The sequence below is a fragment of the Triticum dicoccoides genome, chromosome 1A (assembly GCF_002162155.2).
Source record: "Triticum dicoccoides isolate Atlit2015 ecotype Zavitan chromosome 1A, WEW_v2.0, whole genome shotgun sequence".
Taxonomy (NCBI): Eukaryota; Viridiplantae; Streptophyta; class Magnoliopsida; order Poales; family Poaceae; genus Triticum; species Triticum dicoccoides.
Window position 1 is genome coordinate 567009337 of NC_041380.1, and position 7123 is coordinate 567016459.

The following is a 7123-nucleotide window of genomic DNA, read 5'->3' on the forward strand; positions in this document are numbered from 1 at the left end:
GGCCGCGCGCCCGCCGCTCCTCGTCTCGCGCCGCTGCCCGCCCCCGCCCCGGCCCCGGTGCCGGCAACGAAGCCGTCCCCGCCCACCAGGTCCGGGATCCCGCCGCAGTACGACCTCGACGCCAAGTGGGACGCCTGCCTCGACCTCTCCATCCGCCACGTCGCCTACTCCTCCCTCGCCGGCGCCTTCGGAGGCCTCATCCTCTTCCGTAAGCCCCCAACCCCCTCCGCCTCACCTCTCCATTCCCCTCGCTGCATCACGAGATCTGTTCGCCGCGCCTCCGTGGGTATCTCATGATCTAGGGTTGCGCGAAAATAATGCTCGTGTTCCATCTCGATTGGCCTAATTTGATGAGGGATTCCCTAGCTGCATAGGTAGGGCGCGCTCCTCCAGGCAAAAACATTTGGGAACGTTACTAATGCGCATGCCCTGCTTTAGGGTGCTGTAGATTGATTGTTTCCTGCGCGATTGGAGCCCCAAATTTGCGTCGAGTGCTCTGAGATTCCGATGATTGTAAGCAAAAAATCGCTTACGTTTTATTTCTTGTATGTTTGTATTCTGCAGAGGCCAGAGTCTCATTTCAATTGATTCGTCAGCTAGTGTATGAATAGCAGGACGTGCTTGAATTGGGCTAGGCTATGTGATGGCTTTGACTGTTAGCCAGGGAAACTTTTGTTTGTGATTTTATTGGTGTGAACAATGCTTTCCTGGTGTTAGTCATGCTCTTGGAATGGTTATGGTGAATCATGGTTCTGAAAATAATTCAGTCTTACAATCATTTCCTCGTGTCTGGTATTTTTTTAGAGAAAGAACAACGCTTTGTCTGATTGGAATTGTGGTATTCAAGAAGAATGCATGAATAATTGCTAGGCAAACTGCTTACACCATACAGGCTGCAGTACGTGGAGTCCTAAGTCAGTTTCATTCTCGAACTTTAGGGGCTTGTCCATTGATGTCTATGTGATGCTTGTTATCAGCTAATCTCAAACTGTTTCCCTGTATCCTATTCTGTTGAATAACTTGGAGTCCTTTTATTTGTATCCAGAATGAGTTTGATTTCACAAGTTCTATAAAGTAAGCAATGCAACTTGTTACTGTGTATCTGATGTTGGTAAGGGAACTATTAAAAAAGTTATTTGGCTATGTGAATTGTCTGTTTTCCACCCGATAATCCATAATTATTAGTTTGCCTAGCAATTATTCATGCATTTTTCTTGAATGTTCTCAAATTTTATAATCTTATTTACTTGTTAATTATTCAGAGTTGGCATATGCCGAAAGAAACACTTTGAGAAGAACTCAAATTTACACTTCGTGAAGTAACTGTCACTAAATCTATGGTCTAATGCATGTTTGTGACTTGTGTTATTTTATACAGGTAGCCCAACAACCCGCTGGGCATCAGTTGCACTTGGAGCTGGTGTGGTGATAGGGGCTGCGTTCACCAAACTGGTCGACCCCTGAATGCTCATACATATTCAATGGTTCTCCTCCAAAGTGGGGAAAGGTAAGCATTTCTCTTCTGCCCCTTACCCTCTGTCCGTCTCCTTCCTCCGATTGCTTGCTGCACCACAGCAAGTAATTATTTTTTCAGATAGGAGAAGAGGAGAGGTCTTGCAATCCAACTTACCTGTATTCTTGAACAAATGAAGCACAATACTTTGCAACACCTCAAGTTTCAAACTAAATAAATTACGTTGGCCACCTGTATTTACAAAATTTACCTTGTATATGCATTGTGCTTGTCTTTTGTTAGTTAGCAACTCAACTCGACTCATGCTGGTGGCAAGATTTGAAATCACTCTAGTGCAGTTTGCATCTTTGTAACTGAACATGTTATAACATCAATATTAACAGTAAAAAAATAGACTTTGTATGTGTAGTATAAGCAAGTTCAAGTGATTTTGCGAATCTGCTTTCCTTTGGTTATGCCTAAGATTTCACAATCATTTTGTATTTAGTTTAGAAACTGAAAAATGAAGAGAGTTGCCTTTCCTTTTGTTATACATGCAGCCATGTGCTTGACGCCACCTGATGCGTGCGTTTTGTGCTCCTATCTGCTTGTCAAGCAGAAATCTGCTGCTGTGATAGGAGGACGACGAGGCGAGTGGCTGCTCCGACCCTGCTACTGCCCACACGATAGAAGGTCCTCTCTCTCTCTCTCCCTCTCTCTCTCTCTCTCTCTCTCTCTCTCTCTCTCTCTCTCGTTTTTTATTCCTCCCTCCGATGAGAGTTTGGTGCAACCTACCTCATAGTTGTACCCTTGGTAGAGTGATTTGTTTGACATGTTGATCTGAAGTAAAACCACTTAATCATCCTCTTCCTTTTTTTTAAAACAAACCAGTCTTGTCATTGTTTCCCCGTGTATGGTAATTTGAAGAAAGAACAACACTATTCCTGTCTGGGATTGTGGTCTGTTGGGGACTTGAACACTGCTCTGTTCTTCAAAATTACAGCGTGTTTGCTCCTAGTGCTCAATCATATTCTGTCCTAGATCGTTATCCACCTAGGCCATTGATCTGCATAATGCAGACTTTCATTGTAATATGTAAGATGCGTATGATATGTTTCGAATATGATAGATGGTAAACTTACTGACTTACTGATTCCTGAGTTCTATCTTGATGCTTTTTGTTCCAAGTGTTAAGCAGGAATTGATAGGGCTGTCATATGATTTTGTTTAATCTTTGCTAATGTGAATTGTGAAATGTTGGTTAAACTTAATATGATCATCACCAAACTCTCTACCTCAGTTCTGTTTTAGTAGTGACGCAAACTGCTTACAGCATATAGGCTGCAGTATGTGGAGTCCTAAGTCCAAAAAAGAGGTCTGGACACGTTTATTATTATAGTTATTACTTGGTAAATTTAGTAAGAACAAGTAAGAACTAGTAAGAGTTAAATCAACTGTGTGGGCAGCATTAACATAGGTGCTCCTGTGTCGTGCTGCTACGTACTTGGTAGTTCGACCTTCTCCACCGATTAGTGAGCTCCGCCACCGAACGTAGCTCCTGTGCTGTGTTGCTATTCTAGCCAAAGGTTTTCTCTCAATTTATGCACTTTTCCGTTGAGTGCCTTTGTTTTAAACTATGAGATATGCCTATGTTTAATTCTGAAATCTCAATGCAATTTTATGTTGTTGCAAAAGGTAATTTTGGAAAAATTTCCATTGCTGCAGGATAATGAGATGTTGAAGCGGCAGACGGAATCCATGACACCGAAGTGCAAGTGCGGCAGATTATCTCTATTTTTCCTTTTCCTTTTTCTTATTATTGGAGTGAGAACAAGTAGAATGAGGAACTGTGTGATAGTAGATACAAAGAGACTTATGTTTGCAATTGTTAATGACATACATACTTGCATGTTCTTTGAAGTGGTCAATCGTGAGTACCAATGCATAATGATGGGGTTTTGGCTCATTTATTGGCTTCGGTGTCCAGTTAACCATGAAATAGGACCCATGTCAATTATGTATGCTCTTACTGGATGTGTTCTAATGCTGGTGTAATAATGTGTACTGGTTTATTTTTTTTAATTTCTAATAAGTTAGTAGTGGCGTGGGGAGGAAACTGAGCGCTACTAGTATAAATGATACTAGTAGCGTTGGTTGTTAACACACGCTACTGCTATTTCATTAGTAGTAGCGCGTGTACGTAATAGCAGTAGCGTGGGTGGCACACGCTACTACTAACTTTAGTAGTAGCGTGGGTTTAACCCACGCTACTACTAACTATTAGTTGTAGCGCCTTATTGGTAGTGCGGGTGCCCGCGCTGCTGATAGGCCTAAAACCCACGCTGCTGCTAGGCTTTTCTCTAGTAGTGCTCGTTGTGAAGTCCAAAAACGAATCTCACGCGTACTGAATAGCCAAACAAGTAAACAACACAGTGGGTAGCATAGTATAGTAGTGCTTGTTAAGGGAGTTGTTTATCAATATGGTAAACAAAAAAATATATTAATTCTTTTGACACAAGCAAAATAGCATCAATATAATTAAAAAACGAATGAACAAGCACTCAGTAAGCAAGAATGATAACAAGGATGAAACATGCACCTCTACAGATCAGTTGAAAATTTAAAATCGTAGGAGAAAGGATTTAACGGCAGCCAAATTTTAAGTGAAATTGTAGCCTAAGTCAGCGTGATCTACCGCAATCTCCTGTGATTTTGTACTGCATGAAAATCGCGAGCGATTGCGGCCAAATTGCAGGCAATTTAAAATCGCTCTCATGATTAATATAATATCATGCACTTGGAACTTGCAAACACTTAAAAACAAAGGAGAATCAAATCATGGTGTGGAACGATTTCTTTTGGTAGCCCAACAACAATTTTCACATAGCAGCAGCATTCGCACAGTACGTTGACCAGTTCTATGCTGGGTTGCTGGCACATCGTGGCTTCCAAAATGGACCCTACTTATGGCGACATACCATCAGAATACGAAAGGAGGGATCCATGTGCTTACTTTGCTTTTCATGTAGCTTCAAAATAATGTATTGCTTGTCGTAGATTTTTACTCGTTCTCACTGCGATTCTACTGGCAATTCCACGAGGCAAATCTATGCCTTCTTCTTTCATAGCAGTGAACTCTGAACCTGGACCTCAAAGAGAAGATAATTTCTCATCAAATTGTCCAGCACTGTAATGAGAAGAGAAGGATCCATAAAGTAATAAAAAAACGAATCTGAATGTACCTCATCAAATGAAGGTGGCACCATGACCAATTATTTTTTAGCAAGTGACTTATCTCAGATCAATTCAAATAAACTGACAAAATTAACAGCAGCAAGCTGCCTTGGCATGCAGAAACAGAGAAGCATGTTGCTGGATCAACAATACAACTACCTATGACAGCTATATGGGTTACAGTAAAACGCACTGCTTGGCAGTTGTGGCCTGGTGGTATTATAGGAGTCCATCAGGAGGCCCCTAGAGACAAAGCACGTAAAGAACACCCAAGGATGCTTACTGCCCGTAAAGCACACAAAATCAGAGAAAACTAACTGTGAAGACTGCCAGAAACTTAAGAATAAAATTCTCGCATAAAAATAAATTTGCTACTTTCTAAATACTATTGGAATCTTAGAATCAACATGCTGCTAAGAAAGAGCAGAATAGCAGACAGAGAGACAGGGGACAGAAACAATAACTAAAACAGGGGATCAACATGATACTACTTGATCAGTATCAAACCAAGATGCGTAACCATGGTGCCTGGTGCTGAAGTCAGATATACATACTAAATGTTCTGATATGCCAAAATAAACGCATTAGAATCTTTTTAATTATCCCAACTATTTTTCAGAGGTTGCTCTGCCGTTGCTAATTATGATGTTGTGCTATACTGCTACTTCATATAGAGGGAGATCAGGGAGGTGTTCTGATATGCCAAGATAAACGCATTAGAATCTTTTTAATTATCCCAACTATTTTTCAGAGGTTTCTCTGCAGTTGCTAATTACGATGTTGTGCTATAATGCTACTTCATATAGAGGGAGATCAGGGAGGAGAGCAGCAGCCTGCTGCTGCGATTTTGTTCAATTTGCTGCTTGATTACTACTACACATCTATACAGAGAACACACAGAACACACATAACAGAAGACTGCTGCTTGCTGCTTTCAAGGGGATACATACATCTGTTGTAGCCGTCGAGGGCGACATTGGACGGCTCGACAGATGTTTTGTTCCTCCGGCGAAATCGACGACGACATTGTACGTTTCACGGAATTTTCGTCGGGATTTGATGGAGATTATGGTCCAAAGAGGCAACCCGATGGAGATTCCGGCCGAGAACCCTTCCTTCTTATAGCAGGCAAGTAAAATCCGGGCACCTCAGGTACTGCTTAACACAGTTGTGGTGAGTTGCAGATGCCATCAAGGAACGATAAATTCCAGTGCTAAATTCTGGCGCCAGGCCCATAGATGTATCACATTAATTCGTGGGTGTCAACTGATTCATAATCCCCCCATCATAGTATGAATTTACTCTAATGCAAGCTTGATAAAAGATGCAAGATTAAGACATTGCAATGCAAGGTAAAGACGTCTCGGTCAATTCATAAGTTGGCCTCACCCCAAGCATCTGCTTCGACCAGGGAGACAGCTGATGTTGCACCATGGCCATGCTCTAAAACAGCCATGGAAAGATATAGAGGAATTTGCACCGTGGCCATGCTCTCGTCCCTTCTTCATCTTCAGGCCAGCGTCACCCTCTCGTTTCCTGTCCATCAGGCCGCCCCCCACAAGCTTCTTTTATCTCTCCTTTGTCACCTTCCCGACAGAAGCTAACCCACAGCCAGGTTCATCAGTGGGATTAGATGTGTGTATGACGACTCTGTCCAGCGCACACGTCGGCTCTGTCCATCGGAGTGTCGACACCATAGACCACCTCTAGCGAGCGACTTGTTTGTCTGTGACGCCTGACCTCTGCGCCAACACTCCCCCTTGGTCTCTCTGTCGATCAGATCTCTCGCCGCGGGAGCCAAGCGGATGGGTCCGACGGCGGGCCGAGTGCGCCGGGAAGGAGTGGCTGGTGGTGAAGCCGTTGGGGTTGAGGAAACCATTGTCGATGTGGAAGCAGCGGGGAGGAGTCCTGACGGCGCCATGGTAGCAGGGACGGGGGATCCATCACCGCAGCGTCGAGAGTTGCCGGCGGTGGAAGGCCGTCGTTGGGTCGCTGGTGGTGGAAGGCCGCGGGTGTGGGGGCGCTTGGGTGGGGGTAGGCGCGCCGACAGGGTAGGTGGTGGAGGAGAACGACGACGGTAGGCGGTGGCGGAGCGCGGCGGCGGGGGCCGGTCCGGCGGAGGGCGGCGACGGGGGGCGGCTGTGTGTGGCGACCGGGTCGGGCCGGCGGCGTGCGGCGAGGCGGGGCGGGAGGTGGCGGAGCGCTGGAGTGGGGAGATGGGATTGGGAGGCTCGGTCGTGCGGGCGGATGTGTTTTTTTTCTTTTCTCTCACCCGTAACTGTTCCGATTTGACTTATTAGGAGGGCTGCGCGTCGAATATACAAAACAACAGGGTCGTTTTTGCAAAAAGGCCGGCGACGTACAACAAGAAGCAATAGCTGGTTTATTGGTAGGTAGAGATTTCTCTATCGTGTCAACATAGAAAGTCTGAACATG

At 44.5% G+C, this 7123-nt stretch overlaps 1 long non-coding RNA gene across 1 annotated transcript in view; it reads right to left on the minus strand.

Annotated features, from left to right (window-relative positions):
• The window catches only part of LOC119291175, a 9420-nt gene extending 2633 nt beyond the window's left edge, over positions 1 to 6787 (minus strand). The window contains exons 1-2 of the long non-coding RNA XR_005142262.1: positions 5638 to 6787; positions 4467 to 4596 (exon numbers count right to left, since the gene is read on the minus strand). This is a non-coding gene — a long non-coding RNA (uncharacterized LOC119291175). The remainder of the gene's footprint in view (positions 1 to 4466; positions 4597 to 5637) is intronic.
• Between the last annotated feature and the right edge of the window lie 336 nt (positions 6788 to 7123).